This window comes from Mauremys reevesii, unplaced genomic scaffold (genome assembly GCF_016161935.1).
Source record: "Mauremys reevesii isolate NIE-2019 unplaced genomic scaffold, ASM1616193v1 Contig134, whole genome shotgun sequence".
Taxonomy (NCBI): domain Eukaryota; kingdom Metazoa; phylum Chordata; order Testudines; family Geoemydidae; genus Mauremys; species Mauremys reevesii.
In genome coordinates, this window is record NW_024100754.1 from 152,597 (window position 1) to 178,457 (window position 25,861).

Consider the following 25,861-nt stretch of genomic DNA (forward strand, 5'->3'; position numbering starts at 1 on the left):
TCAGTGTTTTTCCAGGGCTTTGGTAAGGAGTTCGTTCAGGCGGCTCACCATAGGTCTGGGATCATCATTCAGTCCTGCTGCTATCATGGCATTCTCATAAATCTGAGTGAGACAAGGGCACAGAGAAGAGGAGAGTTATTAGCAGCAGGAGCCACCTTGGTATTAAATAGAGAAGTGCTGCTCCTCTGTGAAGATCATGGGATACACATCAAGGCACATCTGGGGATCACATGACAGGAAGAGGTGCTGCCCAGGGATTCTCTCTAGCACCAGGTGCATGTGAGTGTGATGTGCCACTTGGAGCCTTGGTCAGTTTCAGTCAGACTTACCATACCCTCCCCACTTCAAAGGGCCATCTTAAATACCAGGTGCTTCCAGTGGACAAAAGCCTATGAATTCTCTCTGCTTTTTCCCTCCCTGCCCCTCTTTCCCAAGTGCAGTCCACCCCTGTGAGAACAGCATAGCTCCTAGCTCTGCACCAAACATGAGTAGGGTCAGAGTAGGTAACACGACCCCATTCCTGGGCGGCATCACAACGTTCTAGGAAATGGACCCTGGGCCATGCAGGACTAAAAATACCTAGAGTGGGGACCATTGGGTGTATGCTTCCAGCTGGCCATGACGATAGCCTTGGCCCACTCCTTACTGCCCACAGATATGGCAGCCTGCCCAGGGAGCATAGTGGTGCAGACATGGCTTTCACCTGATCGAGCAGCAGCTGGGCCAGGTCGGGCTGGCTGACCCTCAGCTGACTGAGTTTCTTGATCAGCACATGCCTGCAACGGAATGAGAGATCAGCACAGTGTTACAGTGCCCCTTGGATGCATGAAAAGCCACTGGTCCCAGGAGGAGCAATGAGCTATGGAGGAACAGCGAAATGCCTCCCTAATGGCCAAAAGTTCCTTTCTCTGCCTCTTTACCTGTGAGCTTCTCCTCCCTCCTTCTACATCCCAGCACCATAACCTGTGGGGTGGATAATACAGATGGCTGCTGCTGGAGACCCCCCATGAGGCTGGACGTCAGGTGAGCTTGCATCCATCACTGTGCACAGCTCCACAGGCCAAGACACAGCAGCACAAACTCAGCACTTAGAGAATGGAGGATACCAGCTGGTTCAAGTTCGCCATGCTAGCCAGTGTCTGCCTTTGCACAACATCCAAACTGAAGTGCTCTGGCTCTGCCCCACCTCACCCTGTGTTTATCTCCAGTGTGGGCTGCAGGATCTGGGCACGCTCCTCGTTGGTCTTGGCCAGCTGTTGCATGCGCAGAAAGTGGCGGGCAGCCCCCATCTCAAGCACAGTGATCATGGCCGGGTGGGTGTCCAGTCGTGGAGTCACCTATCAGAGGAACAGGATGGGACATGCAGGCAGCTCAGAGGTGGGGAGAATGAAGGGCTCAAAGGCTGGTTTTCGGCCAAGGAGGAGGATGTCCCCTCAGTGCAGAAGCAGCTACACAAAATTCCTAGAGAACTGACACCCACACTCAAGAAACTGCTTACAATGGGGTGAAAGCCCACAGCCTGAACAGTACCTTTTTGAGTGTGCGAGTGAGTGAGAGAGAGAGACAGACACTGAGCACAGGGCAGGAGCTTGGATGATATGGGTCTAATTCTGCATCTGCCATTATCGAACTACCTGTGATTTTGCTACAGTGGCCGTACAAACAGAATGTAAGTTCTCCTCTGACTCATTTCTCTGACCTCAAGCCTGTCTCCTACCCACACTGTACAGAGGCGGAAGACCAATTAAGATCCTCCACCCAGAGGGCTGAATACATTTGTGAAGCACTCTGAAGATGAAGTGCTATATCAGTTCACTCTACTGTTTACAGAGTGAGAACTCAAGGAATTATTCTACCAACACACATTACTGATCACTCAGCATGCTCACTACTAGCCTAACTGCTCCTGGTAACCCAAGTGTACCTGAACAATCTGACTGCAATCACGCCTCTGAGCCAAGCCAAAGAACTGGTGTGTGTAGGAGCGCACCCTGGCCTCTAGGCGCTTTCCTGTGTCCCGGGTGGTGCTTCAGAGGTCCTTTCAATCTAACAAACCCTCCAGCCCTTCTGGTGTCAAGTTATGCAGCCTAGTTCTCTAGCTAAATCACTGCTCAGTCTATCTCCTTTTGTAGCTAGCAGAAAGGTCCAAATATAAGGATCTCAAAGTCCAGCAGTCTCGGACTCGCTCCTCTGGCTTATGTCTAACACTCACTGTCCTTGACCATTTTCCATCTCCCTTCTTAGCCTGCGTAAGAGGTAGGAGGACCCAGGCCGACCCACTCTACTGGGCTCCAGCTCAGGGCCCTTGTTCGGAGCAGGCAGAGTTAACCCTTCTGAAGACCATTGCTGGTCCCTGAGCTGCTTCCTACCTCTTTGGGCCTTACAGCCTCTTGTTCTGCTTCTCTCTCTGGAGTGTTGGCTTCTCTTCTTACTAGTTTGCTGTTGGAGCTTCTCTCCACAGTCCCTCTGTCTCTCTAGCAGCCACCTGCCCTCCTGCCAGACAGCCTTTAATACTCCCAGCTGCCGTGGGGCTGCCAATCAGCTCAGGCTGAGCAGACAGACAGTCTGCGTTAGCCCTTTGGTTGCCAAACCAGCCTGGGGTGTATAGACAGCATCCAAGAAAGCAACACTGAAACTGAGATACAGGGGAAAGGCGAGAGCTGGATTTATAAAGGATTATTACTGAAAGGGCCATGCAGATCCAGTCCTATCCCTTGATAAGCACAGGACCATCAGATCGCTATTTACATCCTGCCTGGCAGAAGGGAAGTGGGAGGACACTTATTATTTATACTACCATGGCATCTAGGGGCCCACCTGAGGTCAGGGCCCCATTGTGGCAGGGCTGCACATAAAGTAAGAGACTGTCCTTGCCTGAGGCACCTACAGGCTAACTAGACAAGCCAGACAAAGGAAGGGTTCTTACACCCATGTTACAGGTGGGGTGAGGCACGGAGAGATTAAATGATTAGCCCAAGGTCACACAGAAAATCTGTGGCTGAACCCACATCTTCTGGGCCCTAGTTCAGTGCCTTGATCACAAGACCATCCTTCCTCTTTTCAGAGGTTATGAGTCTATATAGGTCTTTTCCACCTTTAACTACTAGAATCCTATAGCGCATGTACCTTAACATTGGTGATCGAGAGCCCAATGCATTCCTCATCCAGGCCATCAGCTCCTCAGCCTCTTTCTCCGTCAGGCGTTCTGCAGCTTGGGGAGGAGGATGGGTTACATTGCAGTACTGTCTGTCACTGGGCAGCACTAGGAATGTGTGCTTTGCTCCTGAAAAGCAGCTTTGTCCATTTCACATATCCATCCGTCTAGTCTCTTACCAAACAGAGATGCAGACATATGGCACCATGCCAAATGCACAAGCTCAACCGCATCAGTCAGAGACCACCTCATACATAAAGAGGACAAGCTTATTCCACCCCAATCCCCTCACTCTGCAATATCACTACTGGGATCAGGAGTGTCTGATTTTAAAATGAAGATGGCTTTAAAACTAAGATAGACCAGAGATGCCCGTGAACTCGCTCATAATATTTTAATCACTGTTTTAAACTGAAACTGCTTGAGTCCTGTCCACAGCAGGGCCTGCTCTCTTACCAGACAGGGTTTTGACCCCAGCGCAGACAGGACAACGTTAGATTTATTTTAAAGAGAAGAATTTACATCTATACTATACTGCTCCTGCTTCATGGTTCTCGGTGTTATTACTGAGAATATAATCAACACTTCGTAGCCCTTTACAGCCACTGGCCTCGTGAATCCTCAGTGACCCAGTGAGCTTCGCAGGACAGGCAGGCTGGCTAAAAGCCTCCCAGACTGGGCCTGCAGCACTGGTTGGGGAAGGGAGGCTGCATCCCCACCCCCTCCTTCTTCAGGGAGGGTGACAGGTGCCTCTCAGCACTGCAGAGGCAGGATGATAACTAGAGAGAGTTTGCTCACATGCCCGGCAAAGGCAATGCTTTCTTGAGGAAGATCTGAAAATAGGATATTCTCACTGGCTACCACCTTGGCTGCCATGTGGGAGGCTCAGTGCCATCTGGCTGCTGAGCTGGAGAATGTAGGTGCTGAGCCCAAGGCCATGCACAGGATGTGCTGGGAAGAGATGCTCTACCTGGGCGACTCTCCTCAAATTTCTCTTCCTTATAGTGGTCAACAGCGATGTCAGTCTCTACTGAGATCAGCTTCTTCTTATCAAACTCCGAAGGTGCAAGAGTGTCAGCTCATCAAACTGCTCATAGCAGAACAGCACCTGTATTGGAAAGGACAGTAAGCAGCGTGGTGTCCAGTGATGAACAGGACTGCCGGCAGCTCATCAAAGCTGCAGGGACAATAGCCCTTCCCTTTCCCAGAGGCAGGCTCGCTAGCCAGCAAGAGCATCACAAGTGAATGCTGGCAGATCCATCACTGCCAGCTCCGCCTGACACCCTGCTTTCCAGACACATACAGCAACTGAACAGGCCAACAGGTTTGCTGACTGATATTGCTGAGCTCTGTGCAAACCCCTCCCCTTGCAGCAGCGGTTCCCAAATGGGGTTGTGCCACCAGCAGACCCCGGCTGTCCCTAGTATGCAGAGGACACCATTCTGCTCCACTGCGTGACCTCACATCTATGGTGCTTGCAAACAAAATGGCATCCTCTGTGTGGTGAGACCTCACATGTGCAGTGCGTGTGCAGTCATGCAAGGAGAGAGGATGCCATTTGCTTTACAAAATGGCACCCTCCATGCTGTCTGTGGCCCGGGAGGAAATGGTTCATTAAAATGGGGTCATGCCGTCAAAAAAAATGGGAATCCCTGCCATGCAATATCTCCCCTTCCATGACGTACAATGTCTCAGCATGCACAGCCTTCTGTGAAAAGATCTCCTCTTTGCAGGGGTAGTGCTGAGTCAAAAAACTGCTGATTATAGACACAACTTCTCGTACTTCATTGTCCTCCAGATTTCATCCCTACCCTCTACCACAGATTCCTAGCAGTCCTAGGAAATGGACTGTGTGGAATATGCCCACCTGATCCTATCAATCCTGCTCAGTGCCCAGGAGAAACTGAACATCCCACAGGGCTCTGCTAATGCAGCATGGAGAAATTCCCTCCTGCCTCAAATTTGGTGGATCCCAAAGTAGTCTGGAGATAGAGAATTCTTGCTGAATTGGGGAGGAACTATGAAAGGTGAGGAGGAACATCCTAGGACCCTGGAAAAGACCATAGGCCCAGACACTGACCTGCTCCTCACTCATCACCTGCTACAAGCATTTGCAGAACCAATAGCTGGGCTCTGAGGCAGAGCAGCTTTACTCCTGCGGTGTTAAGCCGAGAGAGGTGCAAGAGCTCATGGATTTTCGCCTGTACAGACTAATACTAACTCATACGTTTGTGAGGCTCCCATTGCCCTTTGCTTCTGAATAAAGAGACAGATCTAATAATCCCTCCCCAATGCAGGGTGAATATCTGAACCCAAGAGGAGGCAGAGGGCTGCTAGGCTGCACTGGCCTACAGAATGACTAAAGAAGTAACATATGCAGAAGGCAGTGAACAACATATCTCAAGGTTGTGTCTCCTTTGCAGCAGCTCTGCTGTATCCATAAGCCCATAAAATACACCAGACACAGGGACCCCACAGAGAGGAAGCTGGGCCTGGCAGCAGAACAGAACTCTTGGTGCTGAAGCCGATTGGTAGCAGCAGAGGGCAGCACACTGCTGCATCCTGCTGAGACACTGCATTGCTCACTCACCTCCATATCTTTTTTCTTCATGGCCTCGAAGTACGGCGAATGCTCGGCCAGGTGCCGATTAGGCGCACACAAGTAGTAGATATTTGGCTCCCTGCCTGCATGCGGCTGGCGTACTCTGTCAGGCTGGTCAGCTGGCCTGCAGGCAGCGCCGAGGACTAAACGCAGCAACCGCTATGTCCTCCTGGGAGAGGAGATTCACCTTGTTAGAGTGTGATCTCCCTTGCAAGGGGCTGGAAACCTGCTCTGGTTTCTGCCCAGGTCTCCTGCAGTGCCAGACAGTACAGAGCAGCTCCCTGGGGGCAGCAGGGTCATCAGAGAAGCTGGAGGAGCTTCTCCCCCACAGCACAGACAGAGAGATGTGGTTTCTTTAGAGGGTATTTTTATGGCACTTGTCCTGGCGGTAGCTGAGCACCTCAGGGTTCCACACAGATCTCTGAACTACCTTAGCCAGCAGGCTAGGCTGGGGCATAGCAGCCACTCTGCACTCCAGAACAAGCGTAGGCTGTCAGTAGCTGTTTTACCAGCGTGGGAGAGGGGTGGTCAGGGCCAAGATAATCCACCATGCCATAGAGCTTTTAGCCCTCCCACGAGCAGACAGAGGAGCTCAGTCCAAGGACAGAGAGGAAACTCTCCTCTGCACTTTACAAATCAAGTGATTACTGCAGGTGGAGGCTACGCCCAGCCATCCCATACTGTAACCCACAGGGACCAATGAAGCCTAATATGAGCAACTGCCTTAGCCACTATACCAGGTGGGTGTGTGGGTAACTATAGCTTCTAATATGGCACATATATGTCAGCAAAGGACTGGCAATATTTGCCATAAACACCCAACCCTGTTAGCAGCGCTGATCCTGCTGCCAAAGGGTTAAGTGGGTTCTGCTAACTCACTTTCCCTCCTAGATACAAAGGAGGTGGGAGTGGCCTAGACTGGATCTAGAGTGTGGGCTAGGCAGTCCTGAGAGAGGAATCCTGTGAGAAGCGAAGCATGGGCAGAATGGCTTAGCTGAACATTATGTTCTGTTCTTGTTTACATATAGATTCCAAGGCAGAAGGCACCACTGTGATAATGAAGTCTAACCACCTGTGTAACACAGGCCAGAAACCTGCCCCACAATAATTCCTAGAGCAGAGCTTTTAGAAAAACATCAACCTCGATTTAAAATTGTCACGATGGAGAATCCACCATGACCCTTAGTAAATTGTTCCAATGGTTCTCTATTCTCACTATTAAATTTGTATGCTTCATTTCCAGTATATATTTGTCTAGCTTCAACTTCCAGGCATTGGATCGTCTTAGACCAGGGGTGGGCGAACTACGGCCCGGGGGTCACATCTGGCCCTCCAGAAGTTTTTAATCTGGTCCTCGAGTTCCCATCAGGAGCAGGTCAGAGCTTGCCCTACTCTGGTGCTCCAGCCAGGAGCAGGGTCAGGGGCTTGCCCCGCTCCGTCGCGACTCCTGGAAGCAGCGGCATGTCCCCACCAGCTCCTACACATAGGGGCAGCCAGGAGGTCCTGCATGGTGCCCCACCCCCAGCGCTGCCCGCAGCTCCCATTGGTCGGGAACTGCAGCCAATGGGAGCTGCAGGAGCTGCACCTGCAGATGGGGCAGCGCGCAGATGGGGCTGCGCCCTGCGTAGAAGCTGAAGGAGGACATGCCACTGCTTCTGGGAGCTGCTTGAGGTAAGTGCTGCCTGCACCCTGCCCCCCCAACCCCTGCCCCAGCCCTGATCCCCATCCTGCCCTCCGAACCCTTCGGTCCCAGCCCAGAGCACCCTCCTGCATTTTTAGAAGCGCTCTCTCTCTATAAGTCTATATTATATAACTAAACTATTGTATGTAAAATAAATAAGGTTTTTAAAATGTTTAAGAAACTTCATTTAAAATTAAATTAAAATGCAGAGCCCCGGACCAGTGGCCAGGACTTGGACAGTGAGTGCCACTGAAAATCAGCTTGTGTGCCGCCTGCACTCGTGCCATAGGTTGCCTACCCCTGGGCTACAGCTTTGCACTGGAAGCCATATACAACTGATTATCCGCCATGACCCCAAATCTTTTCAGAGTCGCTGCTTCCCAGGATGGATTCCCCATCCTGTAAGTAGAACCTCCATTCTTTGTTCCTAGATGTATACATTTAACCATATAAAAACCACATATTTAGAGCCCTGCAAATGGGTGGAAATCTGCTTTATATTCATGGATATCCGCATCCATGGACCATCTTTGCAGATTGGATGCAGATACAAATTTTGTATCCACAAGGCTCTACACATATTGTTTGCTAGAGCCCAGCTTACCAACCCATCAGATTGCTCTGTGTCAGTGACCTGTTCTCTTCATTATTTACCAGTCCCCAATTTTTGTGTCATCTACAAATTTTATCAGTGATGATTTATGTTTTCTTCAGGTCATTGGTAAAAATGTTAAATAACATAGGGCCAGAACCAATCTCTCGGAACCCTACTAGGGACACACCCACTCGATGATGATTCCTATTTACAACTACATTTTGAGTCTTGTCAGCCAGCTTTTAATCATGTGCCACATTAATTTTATATCTTTCTAGTTTTTAATCAAAATGTCATTCAGTACCAAGTCAAATGCCTTACAGGCGTCTATTACATCATCACTATTATCAGCCAAACCTGTAATCTCACCAAAAAAGATATCAAGTTAGTTTGACAGGATCTATTTTCCATAAACCCATGTTGATAGGCATTGATTATATCACTCTCCTTGAATTCTTGATTAATCGGGTCCTGTATCAGCTGCTCTATTATCTTGCCCAGGATCAATGTTAGACTGACAGGCCTATAATTAGGAAGTGGGAGTATTAATATTCGTATTAATAAAACCAAGCGCCAAAGGAGGGCATGTTTACTTTGTATAGTGTGTGGGCTGTGTCTGAGAAGGGATGGGCAATGGCACCTGTCCACATTCCCCTTTCTGAAAGCTTGTAGGACACTGTGAAGGTTAGAATATTTTGAAGGATCTGTAAATCTCCAAAGGGCCAGGCACAAAAGGCCACATGAGCAAATGATAGGATCCTAGAAGAGAATCACCTTCCCGCACCTGCCTTATCTCAAGTCCGGGCAGCAGTCTGTGCTCTTTCCACCAGCCAGACACTTAGTATGGTATGTACCTTGACGTCCTGCTCTGCTATGGTCACAATCCCCTCTCTCATGAACAGCCCATAGTCTTCAAAGAACTTGGCATATTTCTCAGGGTCCTTCTTGCTTTGGTCAATGAAAAACTTGATCAGCCTCTTCTGCAAAACATCCCGGAGTTTCCTGCAGTGAGAACAAGTATTGTTAAAAGCAGTCGATAGGCCAAGATATTCAATGGTTTTAGGTTAATGTCCCTTTCCCTGTATACAGCTTCAGTCATGGGTTTCCTACACAAGGGTTGGCTTGGAAAGAACAAAGGAGAAACACCAACCCACAGCCTTCTTGCCCTCACCCCATCTTCACACGGGATCTGAGTGGTTTCTACTCTCATCTCAGGCAGGGGCAGCTCTTGGTGCTAGGGGCGGGTGAGGCAGTATCCCAAACCCACTGCTGGAGCCTGGCTCTCCTGACTTAGGAGACCTCCACCATTCTGCACTGCACAAGGAGTTTAATGCACTCTCCTGATAGGCAGCTCACTCCATACCTGCCAAAATCAAATGCAGTGAGGAGGTGGCTATAATGCAGTCATTTTTTGGGGGGGTGGAGTGTTCTTGACTAATTAAGAACATATATAATGATGGAGGCTTTTTATCTTCCAATTAAGGAGAATTATTTTGATTACTGTGAAAGCACCTATTCTAAATCTCAAGTACTTCAACAACAGCAGAATACATGATGCAGATGCAACCCCAAAGGCAACAACCCCACCTCACGCAATAGAATATAAAATAACACCCTGACCTCTCTCTCTGAACACTCAGCAATGACAGGAGCCTTGGTCTGTTGTCCTTCAGGACACACTGTAAGGAGGCGAATTCCAAATTCAAGGGCACTCTCAGAGGAGGCTGGCCTTACAGTGCTTGGCTCTGTTGAACCTCAGGTCATGGTGTAATAGCTGATCTATTTGGTCAGACCTTTGATAAAGGGATAACTGTAGGGGTGTTATGTGTGTAGCTTAACATTGCAGCATGTCTGAAAAGAGGCCCAGAACACTGTCAGTATTAGGAGGATGCTATGAAGGGCCTATTTCAAAGATGTATGCATAATAAATAGTGTTACTTTAGCATGGACCCAGCCTCCCAGTGTCTGTATCTGACTTTTGGATGTGTTTTATAACCTTTTACTTTCAATCAATGGACCTGTTAGGAAAGTCAGAGGGCCTAAATACTAAATTCAGTCTCCCAATTTCCAGCCAAGTCAGTCTGTACCATGCATGATAGGACCCAAGAGGGAGCCGGCAGGTATTCAGAACATCCAGCAGATTGTGACACGGCGTTGCCCCAGCAACCATGAAATGTGACTGCTGAAAAAGTTTGCTCCTAGAATTGCTCTAGCACCCTCCTTGTTCAAAGTGGTGAACTCCCTACAGGAAAGGAGCGTTACTCACCTTGTGCAGTAACTGGAGTTCTTTGAGATGTGTCCCCAGTAGAGCTCCATTTCCGGTGCATGTGTCTCTGCACCCTTGATCTGAGATTTTTGGTAGCAGTGCTTGTGCCCACGCATGTGCCTCCTCGCATCCTTGCACCCGCACTGAGGATATATAGGTCTGTAGGCGAGCGACCTGTAGCTCCTTCTCTATCATAACGTCCCACAAGGTAAAACTTCAAAGCAGAGGAAGGAGGGCAAGTAGTGGAGCACCCACAGAAACATATCTGGAAGAGCGCCAGTTACTGCACAAGGTGAGCAACCCATCCTTCTTCTTGAGTAGTGTTCCTATGGGTGTTCCACTTCAGATGACTCCAAAGCAGTATCCCCACAAGGAGGGGAGAGTCAGAACAACATCAATACCAAGAACAAAACTGCACTGCCAACTGCAGCATCTGATCTAGAGGCAAGAACCAGAGTATAATAGTTGGAGAAAATGCGTGCAGAGCTCCAGGTTGCAGCTCTGCAGATTTCAGACACTGGAATGTCTTTGAGTAATGCCACAGATGTAGACTGTGATGTTGCAGAATGAGCTAACACTCCAGAACAGTGGTTCTCAACCCGGTACATGTACCCCTACGAGGTCTCAGAGGTCTTGCAGGGTACTCAACTCATCTAGATCAGAATTTCTCAACCTAGGAGTCGTGGTTTTGGGCCCGGGTTTGAGGGGCACTAGGGGTGGCAAGCAGGGCAGTGCCCAGGAACCCATACAGGAGCCCCACAAAGCTAAGTTCATGCTTCAGCTCTGGGCGATAGGGCTCTGGCTTCAGACAATGCTCACAAGTGAAGAACAGGTCAAGTATCACACTGAAATGTAAATACAATATTTATATTCAATCAATTTATTTTATAATTATATGGAAAAAATGAGAAAGTAAGCACTTTTTCAGTAATACTGTGCTGTAACACTTCTTTATTTTTATGTCTGATTTTGTAAGCAAGTAGTTTTTAAGTGAGGTGAAACTTGGGATATACAAAACAAATCAGACTCCTGAAAGTACAATAGTCTGGGAAGGTTGAGAACCACTGCTCTAGAAAGAGGCTGAATGTCAGCAGACACATAATATGAAATAATACACCCCAAGTCCATCTTGAGAGTCTCTGGGTGGAGACTGTGGATCCACTTGCATCTTGTCACAATTGAAACAAACAATCTAGGAGACTTTCAGAAGGTTTGGTTCTGTCTAGATAGAAGGCTAATGCTCTTCTGACATCTAAATTATGGAAGGCAAATTCCTGCCTAGGTGATGTGGTTTCAGGAGAAAAACTGGAAAGTGAATAGACTCATCTATATAAAATTCAAAGGACACATTGGGTAAAAACTTGGGATGTGGTTGCAATGATACCTTATCCTTAAAAATACAATGAAAGAAGGATCTGTCATTAAAGCTCCCAATTCTCAACTCTCTAGGCAAAAGTGATGGCTACCAAGAAAGTTGTTTTCATTGATATGTGAACCAATGAACATGTAGCTAATGGCTCAAAGTGGTCCTTTGTAAGAAAAAAGTTCAAGTCCCATACAGGGGAGATTCTCTAATCTGTGGAAATGGGTTCATTAGGCTTCTGAGAAACCTTGCGACTGTGGGGTGAAAAACAAACAAACAAAGAAAAACCTTTTATCAAGGAGTGAAAGGCTGTGACAGCCGCCGTGAACCTTGATCAAGCTCATATCAAGACCAGATCTTTTGAACTCAAACAGGTAGTTAAGGACAGCGGATGAGAAGAGTGAACTGGAGAAACTTGTTGATGCGTAAATCGGTGATGAAATCTCTTCTATTTCTGGAGGTAAATAATTCTCAAAAATGTCCTTTTGCTGTTTAATAATATCTGTTGTACTTCCGTTGAACAGGGGGTCTCTATCCCCAAAAGCCATCTAGGAGCCATGCCTGAAGTTACAGAACTTGCAAGTTGAATGAGGTATGGATACCAAATTTGTCTCAGCCAGATCAGTGCAATTAGAATGATCCTGGACTTGTCTTGCTTGATCTTGTTCAGTACTTTCAAATGTAATGGTGTTGGTGGATACATGCAGAGATGACCTCTTGTCCATGAGATGAGGAAGGCATCCCCAGTGATTGAGGGTCTAGTCACTCTCGAGCAAAATTTCTTGCACTTGTATTGCAAAATTTCTTGTGTTGGTGGTGGTTGCAAAGAGGCGCACTTCTGCCAACTCCAAGTTAGAAATATGCCATTGAAGACTTGCATGTCCAACTCTCATTAGTAATTCTGAGGAAAATGCCTGCTGAGGTGATCTGCCATAGTGTTCTGCATGCTTGGGAGGTAAGGCTCAGATGATTATCTGGCTGACTATGCACCAATTCCAGAGTTTTAGTGCTTCAGCACAAAGTGAGGAAGAATGCATCCCACCCTGAGATTGATGTAGAACATGCAGGCCATGTTATCTGTCATGATCTTGATAGACATGGCTCTGATGAGAGGAAGGAAGTGCATGCAAGAATTTCTGACTGCCCTCAACTGTAGATGGTTGATGTGGAGAAGCTGCTTTTGGGACGACCATTTGCCTTGGATTGTGTGTGACTCAGATGTGCATCCCACATCCCAAGAGGATGTGTCTGATGATATGACGATGGTAAGAGGTTCTTGACTAAATGGGGACTTCTGCACAAATCTTTGAAGGCTCTTGAATCAGCTGAGTGACTGTAGAACCAACCAAGGGAGAGACATATGCTTGCTGGTCATATAGACTGTCTTGAGCCATCCCTGGAGGCATCGAAGATGTAAACTGGTGTGTTGTATTCTGAAAATGCAAGCTGCCATGTGCCTAACAGTTGGAAGCAACTTCTTGCAGAGGTTTGAGGACTGAGCTGAATCCTTGAGAAGCTGGGAGAAGATGACAAGGGATGGATCACTCAAAATTGCTCTGTTTTGTTCATTATCTCTTAAGCATCCGACACTGGTTGCTGTTCGAAGATAGGATACTGGGCTCAGATGAACCACGGTCTAATCCAGTATGGCTGTTTTTATGTGATTCTTTTGGGCAACATATCTGTTCATATGTAGGTAAACCCTGGCTGTCACATCCAGAGAAGCTCCTCAAATCTATCCGATGTGCTGGTGTAAAGCAGACTTCTTGAGATTGAGTCAGAGGCCTAAACTGTGGAATACCAACCTTGCTGTTTGTACTGCTGACCACACCTCTTGATAATATCAGTCTGCTGAGCAACCAATCATTGACACATGGGAGGATGAGCCAGCCAGTGCAGCCAGGGTTTGGGGCCCGCTCCAGCCTGGACTGGGGTCCCATCGGCTCACCTGGCATGGTGCAGCAGGGACCTCGTTGGCATGTCAGGGCTGGGGTCCCTCCACCAGCCTGATGCAGGGCTGCTGAGGTTAATGGTAAACTTTGGTTAACCGGTAAGCCTAATGCTTACCAGTTAACCTTTACATCCCTAGTAGGTAGGTGGGTATGACTGCCATGATCTTTAAGAATACCCCTGGGGCAGAGGTGAGGCCAAAAGGGAGCAAGAGGGGCTGGTAGTGGTGGAGTTGACTATGAAGCAAAGAAATCTCTTATGAGAGTGGTGAATCACAACATAAAAATAAGCATCCTGAAGGTGAGAGTTTGCAAACCAATCCCTGCAATTTGGGAATTATAACTGCAAGGGTCACTGCCTGATTTTCTGCTGTTCACATCACTGTTCAGATGTCTGAGATCTAATATTGGCCTCCATCCCCTGTTCTTTTTGGAAACCAGAATGTAGTTGGACTAAATTCCCTTTTCCCCTGAGCTATACTGGAATGAGTTCTGTAGCTCCTAAGCGTAGAAGAGAGGCAACCTCCTGTCTAAGCAATTGAATGCAAGATGAGCCCTGAAAAGGGACAGGGGAAGTGGGAGTAGGTGGGAGGGAGGAATAGAAGTGAAATGGATGGAATAATTAGATATTATGGTCTCCAAAGCGCATTTGTTGGTGTTAAGCTCTTCTGCGCAGTTGAAATTGGGAATCACGGTATCCAAAAGTGGGGATGTGGATAGAATGGTGCAGCAGTAAATCCCTGTGGAGTGGGTGGTTCACACTCTCGACCAAGCCATCACAACTGGCACTCGGACAATCCAGATGGCTGGGATGAAGTAGCTGTGGCCTCTTGGTCACTGGTTCGGGTGGCTGACAGAAGCTAGAAAAATGAGCTGGGTGAGACCTCTGCGCTCTCTGAGACCTGCTTATATTATTATTTGCAAGGGTAGAGATCCCGAGGGATCTAAGTGTGTCCCTCAAGTCCTTCAAAGTGGGAAGAGACGAGGAAGTTGTCCTTAGATTCAGAAAACAACTTGTGACCGATGAAAGGAAGGTCTTCTATAGTAGATTTGTAACTCACTAGGGAAGCCAGATTGCTGGACCCAGATGCTCATTGTATCATGATAGTGGTCGAAATGGAGTGGGCTGCAGTACTGGCTGCCTCTACGGCCTGGTGTCCCCTGGGCCGGGGGGGGCCGCGGAGGGAAGCAAAGCCATCTAGGTTATGCAACTTCAGCTACACGAATAACATAGCTGAAGTCGATGTACTTAGATCTACTCACCACGGTGTCTTCACTGTGGTGAGTCAACTGCTGGCACTCCCCCGTCGACTCCATCTGTGCCTCTCGTGGCGGTGGAGTACTGGAGTTGACGGGGGAGCGCTTGGTGGTCGATTTATTGTGTCTAGACTAGACGCGATAAATTGATCCCGCTGAATCGTCGCTGCCCGCCAATCCAGCGAGTAGTATGAACATACCCTAATGCAGCCTGTAATGGCATCTTTGTCAAGGCTGACCTTCATTTATGATGGCCTTAAATTATTGATGGTGAAATATTCAATAAAGGTATTCAATTTATTGTAAGGCAGGTAGTCACGGTTTGACACGAGCACCTGGTGATTCACTATCCTGAATAATAATGTCACAAAATCTACTCTGTGACTGAAAAGATCAAGATGCTTCTGCTTCTTGTTATATGGGAGTATGCGGTGTTGTACTGCCTCCCATGTTTATTAACTGCATCTACAAACAAGGAATTCAGTGTTGGATGTGAAAATAAAAATTCTGAACCCTTGGATGGGGCGTAGTATTGTTTGTTGACCTATTTGCACATAGCAGGTGCCAGGGCAGGAGTCTGACAGACCATCTTGGCTGGCTCTAAAAGTGCCTCATTAATTGGAAGTGCCACATTTCACAGCAGAGGTATGTAAAATGAAGGGTTAAAATCCATGTGCATTTTATATAACAACCACTCCATTGGTATATGGATTGTGCCAGCTCTTTTTTTAGACCCAAAGTCCAGAGTTTGGTCAAGAGACCAGAGGCCTAGCAAATAGTGATTAGCTAAGAGAAAGCTGGGGTAAACAGATAATCTTGTTTTTGCTAAAATAGGCCTGGTCAGCAAATTGTCAGGTGTTGGAGCTAAGAACTAAATAATTGTGTCTTATTCAGGTTGCAAATTGAACAAGAATCCTGTTCCTATTGTGTCAGTCTCTTCTGTAGACGTTCTTCACAGATCCAACCTTGAGTTTATGAGAAGTTGGCACATGTCAGTATAAGATATGGCATCCTTCACCTCCCTTCCCAGGGACCAATGCCTGCCTTAAGACATAAAGGGGACAATCTTTGTGCCATATACTTTCACTGTTTCTTTGCTTTAATCCCTAGGAATGTGCCTGTTGGACAATCAAAGGAGTTGCTCCATTCCTATGGACCCCAAATTAGAAATTCAACATATATATTTTATACTAATAACATTTTATCAAAGTATTAATTAAATGTTAACTTGCTAACTTAAGACCATGGGCGGAGACATTATGTAACCTTTTAACCATTGACTAATGTGCTAACTTGTTTTGCTGCAAAACCTATCCTGGAGTGTGGAACTGCCTACCCCATCACTTTCTCCCGCCCACGGAAAATCTATATATCCTATTGTAATCGATTGATTGACAGTGTCTCTGAGCCTAATAAGCAAGGTGACACTCCGCTAGCGCTGTGTGTAATAAACTCCTCTGTGACTTCTGCAGTGTGGATTATGTCCTTCATAAAAGGTCAAGAGTTTATTATAGGAGTCCTGGACTTGCACAAGAAGAATTTGAAGTACATCTGTGACATGGTTCATCAGCTTCTGGAACTGTCGAAAGTCATCCACCACGGAGGGTAGTAGAGGCATTACAGCCTCATCCGGCAATGATGAGGACATATCTGTGTGAGGTGCCACCTTGTCAGCCCTTGCCTCCTGTTCTTCAAAGGTCTCCTCTACAGCTCCAGCTGTCCTCTCACAGGGGAGGGAAAGGGCAACTCCCTAGCAGGCTGGACCAACAGCCCCTATATGGACAACTGGATGGGTTGAAAGGAGATTTCAGAAGTCTCCATGGCATGGGGTGCATCGGCTCTGAGATGGGTGTGAGGTGGAGGTTGGTCCCAATCTTGTCAAGTCTTCTGACCAAGAAGGTGGGTCTTGGAGGAGGGAACAATGATTCATCAAATGGTTTAGAATCTTCTGATGGAGAGAAAGCAGATTCCGGTTCCAATGGCAGTACCAATGAAGCTGTTGGAGGGAAGTCATAGCATGAAAATGGAATGAGACACAGACTCCTCCCGAAGGCTGGTGCCCCTCATGGAGTTATAACCCTTCTGAAAAGGGAGGGACCCAAAGGAGAGAGAGACTCTGGGTATGGGGCAGCGAAGATGTCCACAGGAGGCTAGGTCTCAGCTCTTCCCAGAGCTAGAGGTCAGTCCACCAGAGCTGCGGCAGAGACAGTCAGTGCCACAGCCACTGAAGACAAAGACTGCACCATGGGTAACTGATGCTCTCAATGATCGTTCTTCATCAGTGCTGGTGGATCCTGGGGTTTCTGTTTGTGAGGTACCAGGGCACTAGTGCCACCAAAATTGTGTGGGCTTTCTTGTCATGCTTCTGAGGACTTGGGACATCCTAGGTTCTCTTCAGCTAAACTTATAGACTTGTTCAGTTTAGGCAGGGCTGAATCCAACTTTTCAAGTCTTAGCCTCAAACTTATGAGAATGCTCTCTGCTCTCTGACAAGATTCCATAAAGGGATCTGTGGAAGTCGATTCCTTTGCTCCCAAGTTGGACCTCATGGTGGGAGACACACTCCTTGTTGAGTCAAGCCAGTGTACAATGGAGGAGGGAAGTCCTCTGGCCAGGAGTCCGATTGCGGCATCATGCCCTTTTCATTAGGTGGAACTGAAGGTGAAGTCCCCACCCTTCCTGAGTATGGCTGGAGAATGAGCAGCAGATACTACAACTTGCTGCAATGTGGGCTTCCTGAGAGTGCTAGCAGCATTAGTGATCATCGTTGACCAGGAGGTTTGTGGGAAGAAAGCACAAATTTTGAAGCCTGGAGTAGTGAGCATAGTTCAGTACTGAGAGCAGGGTACAGAATGAGGGGTGAAAGAGGAGTGGCTCTCCAGGCCAGGAAGACTAATTACAAAACACTATAACTATCAGATAAAAACTTGAGAACACTTGAATGATAAAACTCTTTACAGATAGCTAAATATAGTCACAGAGAAATGAAAGCCAAGTTTTGGACACTGGAGGTTCTGACACAGACAACTGAGGCAGTGAGAAGGAACTGAAGAGGTGGTCAATCTGCACCGTCCTTTAACTGCTCAGTCAGGGGCATGAGGTGAGCCAGGGTGCATGTGAAGACCAAAAGCGCTGCTTGCAAAATTTTCCATCTCTGGGCACATGCATACCCCATAGTGGAATACACATAGGAACCACTCAAAAAACTGGAGCTCTTCACAATGTCCCTGTGGGTGTTCCATTACCTGCCTTCCTTCTCTGCCTCAGTTTCCCTTGTGGAACTTTGTGGTAGTGAAGGAACTGAGGGTGGTTTGTCTGCACAGCCCTATATGTCCTCGGTGCAGGAGCATGAGGATGGCCAGGGCGCATGCATGGGCTGAACAGGCACTGCTACAAAATCTTCGCTCAAAGGCGCAGGCACACCAGAAGTGAAACACTCACAGGGACACTACTCAAAGAAGAAGCTGGATGGTGCAGAGCAAGTTAACACTCTGTCTACCATGTCTAGTTGAGAAACACCTGCGTGGATGAGAGAGTTTGGAGCTTCTCGGGCTACACAGTATCAGATTATACACAGAAACTCTTGTTAATGGGAACTGCAGCTCACCTGCTAGGTCTTGATCTGAAATGACATCCTATAACTTATCACCACCCACCCAGAGACGGGTTAGCACTCACCACAATCCCTAGGAACCAGCCTCTCTGTCTGCTCACCTGATGAGGTGCTCTCCTGCAGCAGCTCCTGCTGAGATTCAGGGAATGTCCTCACTATCGACAACACCTAGAACAAACAGTGGCAATGAAGTGACTCAAGACTAGGATACAACTGGACTCAGGACTCAGCCCTTTGCTAAATCCTCCCTTCCCACAAATCTCCAACAGATGTCTCATGTCACCATCTGGCTGCCTTCAGAAATCTGCCTCAACTGCACTAAGGGTATGTCCATACTACCCGCCAGGTGGCGGAGTAGCAATCGACTCTCGGAGTTTGATATGTCAGCGTCTCAGCTGAGCGCGATATATCAGCTCTGAAGCAGCCTCCATCGACTCCGGAACTCCACCACGCGACGGCGGTGGCGGGTCGGCAGAGGGAGCGCGGACTGAGACCGATCCGCGCCATGAGGCGGGTAGTAGTTCGACCCCTGCCCCGAGTGTAGAGCCAGGCCTAAGTGACACTCAAGGAAGGTGCTGCTGCAGACCATTGCACTCTCCTGCTCGCTCCTGACCAGCCTACCTCTGAGGAAGCGCAGCCATTTTGGCAGGATGTCAGCGGCTTTGGTTTGGATGAGATTTTGCGGCTGTAAAGGAGCAACACTGGAGCCCAGCTCCTGCTGGCGTCAAACATGGATGGTTTCTGCGGAAGCAAGAGAAGAAGTTACACCATCAAAAGCCATGGGGCATTGCTTGGGGCCCCAAGTGGGGCTCATCACGAAAGCCCACACTCTGCTGATGTTCACTATAGGTTTCACAGGTCTGAGGAGATCAGAGCAAATCACATTTTATCCTCCCCACCAAACGGAACTACAGGAGCATGTGAATCTTGCTCTGTGAGGGTTTCTCCCACCTGAGCCAGATTCTGCTCATGACAAATAGACACAGTTCAATGCACCTAATTATCCTGCGGCACGCTACCCTCATTGGAGAGATGCTTCCATCTCTTTTAGGCACTAAGAATTCCCTTTGGCTCTCCAAAAGCAATTCTGCAGTGCTGGGCACATAAGGCTGCAGCTGTTCAAGTTGGAAGGATGTCTATTCTGTGATCCTTTCCTTCACTGAGGATTTCCCACACCCCAAGAGAATGCCAGAGTCTCACCATCTCAGGCACATAAAAGATACTGCGGATATTGAGGGGCATCTGTCTTGTAGTGCAGGGTGTAGCGAGGCTTGTCGTAAGCCTGGGCTATGAAGCGGTAGAACTCCTCGTGCTGCCATTCACCAATCTCCTTGAGTCCATCATCCAGAGTGCCTGTGCGGGAGGAGGGAGGGTTAAAATCCCCACCCATCTGGTAACACCACAGACACACACACCCACAGCCACATACTAAGACAGGCCCCAAGTCATACCTCCTGCCTTTTAATAGCAAGCCCAATAGGCCCACTGTTCTTGCAGCTCAGGCAATATGCTGAGCAAGCTTCCTTTTAAAGGAGTCATTCCCAAACAGCCTCTTAATAAGACCAGAAGTTACAAGGTGTTGGAGGTTCCAAGATCCAAGGTGTAACTGGGATTCAGTGGGAGTTCAGATGCTTTACAGCACCTGTTTCTAGGACCAGAGTTTTGCGCTGCTCCCCAGAGTTCAGACACGCAGTCCGTTAAAAAGCCAGCAGGTCTTCACTTGTGCCCAAACAGCATATCATACTTAAGGCTAAGATTTTTCATGGTTATTTTTAGTAAAAGTCACAAACAGATCATGGGCAATAAACAAAAATTCCTGTGACATCCATTACCTTACTAAAAATAACTGGGGGCAGAGCTAGGTAGTGGGGAGAATGGAGTCCCATGGGGAGAGGACAGGGGCAGAAGAGACACTGACAGGCCAAGCCCCCACCATGGCAGAGGCACAGCCCGACTCGGGGAGGGGACGACACGACACAGCCCTTGCTCCAGAGCTGGCCCACCTGCAGGACAGGACCACGTGGCCTGACTGCAGCCCCCGCCAAGCCTCAGCAGCAGTGGGAGGGGGCATATGACCCTTGGAAGCCACCAGGGGGCACACGACCCCAGCTGCAGCCTCCGGCAAAAGCCGTGGGACTGGAGCACATAGTCTCGGCTGTAGCCCCGCCAAGCCCGGGACTCAGTGCACAGCCCCGCAAAGTGCCCCTCCATCAAATCTCTGTTAAACCTTCACAAGAGCCGAGATCGAAGCTCTCCTCTCTGCTACCAAAACAGCTGGCACAGGCAGCATCATCAGATTTCCTTAACTATATTGGGCCAAGAGGGTGTGACTGGATGGCAGCAATATTGATGGAAGTCATCACCCCCAGCAAACTTCCAACAACTTGGAGACGATCAGAAGTCATTGCCATTTTATAACCTGGAAAGCTGCCCAACAACCTTCACAGCTACTGCCCTCTCTCTCCTCTGAACAAGATACAAATTACTGGAGTGGGTGATCCTGGCGAGGCTGATCCCCATCCTGGAGACCACAATCCCCCAGAACAGGCATTTTTCAGTGCAGGGAAAAGCTGCTGTGATCAAGTGCTTGCACTGTCTACACATACTCAAGCCAGCTTCAGCAGAAGCTTAAAACAACGCATAGCTTTATCGATTTATCAGACTACGACCCTGTCAGGTCACAAGAGTGTATGGCTGAAGCTATCCAACCAGCTTCACCACAGCAGACATTTCAACTCCCACTAGGTCAATGGTTTGGAAAGAATGTTCATCTTGAGTAACTCCTCACCTCAGAAAGGCTCTGTGATCCCCAGCCCTGGACAATCACCACCACCTCATCCATTCGCAGTCTTTGGTCCTTTCTGGACCCATTCGCTCATTTTCTGAGCCCACTGCAGGGTTACAAGTTTCCCCCTCAATCACTGCCTGCCCATAGCTCTCAATCTAACCTGCTGCGTGTTGAGGCGTCTCCCGTTGAGGAAGAGGGGAAAGCTGATGAAGTTACTGTATTTTGTCACCACATCTGGAACAGAGAAACATTTTCAACGAAAAACCCAGAACCCAGGTCTTATCAGTTTCAACCACCATATTGTTGTGACCAAGGTGAGCTGTAGGAACCTGTCATATCAACACAGATTAGCCCCTGCTCTCCACTGCAGCCTGCTCCTGCCCCCACAGCATTTTACCACAGCCCATTAGGTAATCAGAAAAAATCATGGAATGGAATAGTTCAGAAAGAGCAACGAAGAACATTAGAGGTCTAGAGAGATTGAATGTTTAGCTTAGCAAAGGGATGGTGACTGGAGGTAGTGGCGGTGAGAACAGTCTACAAACATCTGAACTGCGTGAATACCAAAGTGAGAGAGGAGTATTTAATGTAGCACTCTGAGGTACAAGTAGGAGTAATGGGACAGACGGAAGGGAACATTTTGGCTGAATATCAGTGAGAGCCATCAAGCTGTAGAACCCTCTCTCGAAGGAAGCAGTGGATTGGTCAGGGCATATAAAACTAGACTCAGCAAAATGCCAGAAAAAAACCTCTAGCAAATAATCCTGCACTGCCCCAGGGAGAGGAGGGACACGTTAAAGGACTTTTGTCTCTCTTACTTCTGGTTTACAACTTTGGTATGTCTGCCGATTCTGTAGTGACGACCATATACTTAACACTCCTCAACACAGGATCTCAAAACATTATGGGACGAGAGAACATAGGGACACCCACAGTTAAAGGGTGGGAGTTCAAGTGTTTCCATGGTTACCCAGCTTTACCGTGGCTCACAACTTTCTGAATCTTTCACTTGTCAGGATGGAATTTAAGAGGCTTGGTTTCTGCCCAGAGGTAAATGAGTTTCTTTGAAAAGTTTGAGCAAAAATTATTCAGCTACTTGAGAGCAGAGAGGAAGGATACTTTCCCATTAGATATGGAATTCTTGCTTTAAAAACAAAACAAAACAAAACAAAAACCAGCAGCTCTAGCATCTATGCAGTGTGAAGTGGAGAGCTGGAAACCGGCCGGGAGAATATGGTTCCTAGGGAGGAGAGGTGACTTTCAGGATCCTAGGAAAAACTGGTTTAAATTTGGCCATGTTAGAACCATTTTAAAATGCAATTCGCACAAGTGCATGTGTGGTAAAATATTTTAAACAATACACCATTCACCGTGCACACAAAACAGACAGGGTCCATGGAAATAGCAGCAGGAGATCATGTAATTAGACACTGAATTGCAATGCCTATGCGGAAGTAGGCAAAGCCTGCCATAACCTTCTCATTTATTAACTACATTTTGAAATCTCAATGTTTCTTTTAACAGTTTTCCTCTACCCTGTGAAATACAAGGAATTAAGTCAGGGTTAAAGACAGAGTCTAAGCTCCCAGACATGTCTATAGAAAAAGCAGGCATGCCAATTCAATCAGATTTTCCCATTTCTTTGGGAGAAGTCAATGAGTTAAACTAGCAGCACCCTGTATATTCCTCAATTAGAACAGAGGTAGAAGGAAGTGGAGTAATGGCCTTTGGGGCTGGCAAGCTGTTCCTGGATTATATAAATACAAGACACGTTCTACTTTGGTGAGCAGCACCTGTAGTGAGCAAAGGACAGATATCCTCTGCACACACCCCATCTGCCCAAACTCACCCTTAGAATCTCATCATCCTCCGCTCTTCCAGGCCTCTTCAGCAGAGGGCTCAGAACATATTACAAACATTAGCAAGCCCATTGTAATAACACCCAAGTAAGAGAACTACAGGGTGTGGGATCCTTCAGCTTTCTAATACTGGCCATGACACTTTCCACAGCTCCAGGCTAACCTGGGAGGATTAGGGTTTGCCTGGGATTGCTCAAAGGAAGAGAAAGCATGGTGGTAGAAGAGCTACAGAGGACCATCCCACAGTGCCTCACCCCATCCTGCAACCCTTACACTGATCCACAGGGCTCCAGAAGCCTAGTCGATCTTCACAGAGACTCAGCATCGATGTGGAGCCCCACAAGGGCAGGAATATAAAGTGGAGGTAGACCCAGGGGCTCTGGCAACGTGAAATGTCAACCCTCTGCCACGACAGTGTCAACCAACAGGCAATTTACAAGTGTTTAAGCATCAAGGCTGGGTGTCCAGCCAGTGCAGAGACTATGAGTCAGGGCGCTGGGGTCTAATCTAAGCTCTGCCATCATGTCACCACCTCTCCAGGCCTCTGTGAGATGGGGACAGTAATCCTCAGGGAAAGGGCTACAGGAGTCAAAGAATACCATTTCATTTCCCCACCCGATCACCTTTGGCCACGGTCCTCATTCGCAAATTCTTTGCACTCCTCTTTGAGATGGATAATTATTTGGTCCCAGGTCTGGCCTTAGAGCCGGCGATCTCAAACATTCGAGCTAGGAATGAAACACAGCATCACATAGAAACCTTTTCCTTGGGGATGTTTATTAACAAGGGAGAATGAAAAGAATATTTCATTAACTAAGAGACGATTTTCAAAGCACAAATGAAACTACAGCACTTAGCTTCCACTGAAGTCAATGGAAGTTGGGCACTGTGGAGATTTACATGTTGTCACCCAGATATATAATATGGTGATGCAGCCTGTGGAGACTACAGGTCCCAGCAGACAATGCTTCACAATACCAGCAGCCTCTACTGACAACAGCACTCGCACTGGGTGATGTTGTCTGCCTGAGCTAAAACTCCATGGTAGCAACTGAAATCTTCTACATTTATACAGATACTTTGCAGCCCTCCAGGCTCCAGACAAGCAGACTGCATGGCTCTTTATTGGTCAGCATGTGTGTCCCAGCCTATGATTATTTCCACTAGAATGCAGCGACATCCTCTGATGAAAGGCTGCTGCACTGAGCTAAAGGGCCCCTTTGCTGCAATAGTCATCTCCACTCTTTCTAGTTCAGGTGACTGCCCCATCTGTCTGAGGTTAGGCCCCGAGGCAACACCGATTCAAGGTGGAAAGCACACATTGTGAAAGGTGCGGGAATGCTTCAGGTGATCCTTCAGTGACCCTGACAGGTTACAAGCAGGAGGACTGTAACATTTAGCACAATAAAGCAGATTATTATCTGGAACACAACAGGATCTGAAGTTTCAATTGTAAAACAGTTTTCAGGGATTTATAAACTCAGCAAATTCTTTCTCCCACTGGCTTTTAAAGGCGGTGGTTCTTTTCACATCTAGGGCTCTGGTCCAAATCTGGCCCAAGTCTGCAGTAGCTCAAAGCTTCTGCCATCTGATGGACATTCTGTGGTCTGTGTGAGAAATGGTGGGTGATCTATATGGAAGTCCAGCTCACAGAAGATGTGTGCCCATGTTATAACCAACACCACAGCAGGCCTCTCGTTGGCATTCTCAGCAAAACAACCAGCCCACAGAGACTGAATTTCCTTCTCACCTTCAGTATCCCTTCAAGACAGGGCTGAGGCACATTGGTGGAGTTGGAGATGGGGAAGCTTGTGCCGCCTGTGCCATGCCTGCTCTGTGGGCAAACTGCAGTCAGTTTCTATGGCTGTCAATCTGGCACACTTAGCAGGAACTGAATGCGTGTGGTTTTCTTGACTTTAACAGCCCATAGCAGCAAGGAGCTGACAGCTCAGGCTGCAGTGAAAGGCACCACACAGCTCTCCTAATGCACCATTCTCTTGCCTTATAGTAGCGGCTATTCAAACCTAGACTCTGTGCCAGCACAGCCAGGCTGCTACAAGAGTTACATGCGGTGGTGGTTCTGTAATCAAGACTTTCATTTGTAACCTAAGCAGGATTTTAACCGAGGTGTCTAGCTGCAAAGACCAATGCCCTGCCTCACCTTGCACCTCCCTGCACAGCTTCCAGTCCACACCCAGGTGGAGCTACAGACAATATCACAACCTTTCACTCGCTCGTTCTCTCTCTAGTACATTTGGCCTCCAATAATTCCAGTTTTGCAGACTCTTACCCATCTGAAGACCAGTGGTAGCCTGGGCTCCCCGGACTCTGTGGGTGCAGTATACCTCCACTTTATCAGCCACCATGAAGGCAGGTAGAAGCCCACTCCAAACTGGCCAATGATCTTACTACTGGCTTCGCCTGGCTCTGCAGTGCATCCAGAAATGCCTGTAGGGACAACAAGTAGCAGAGTATACTGGACTGCAGGTCCACTGACCCTAGGCTACAGCTGGGAGGCTTGCAACCTCCTCCCAACTTCCCCCATAGCTGCTCTCCCCACGCTCCCTGACTCAGCCTGTTGCTATGTTTGCTCAGTGTGAGCCTGGCACCCCAGAACATTCCTCTCCAAGGGGATCCCTCCCCTTCAACTGCTTTGCAGCATTCAGCACTCTGGGGGGCTGAGCTCACCCTCCTGGGGACAGCACAAGTGGAAGTTGCTCAGTGACTTGCTCCT

General features: G+C 48.1%; 1 pseudogene; it reads right to left on the reverse strand.

The window, feature by feature from the left end:
• LOC120393001 lies at positions 1–25,508 on the reverse strand (annotated as a pseudogene).
• Positions 25,509–25,861: the final 353 nt, after the last annotated feature.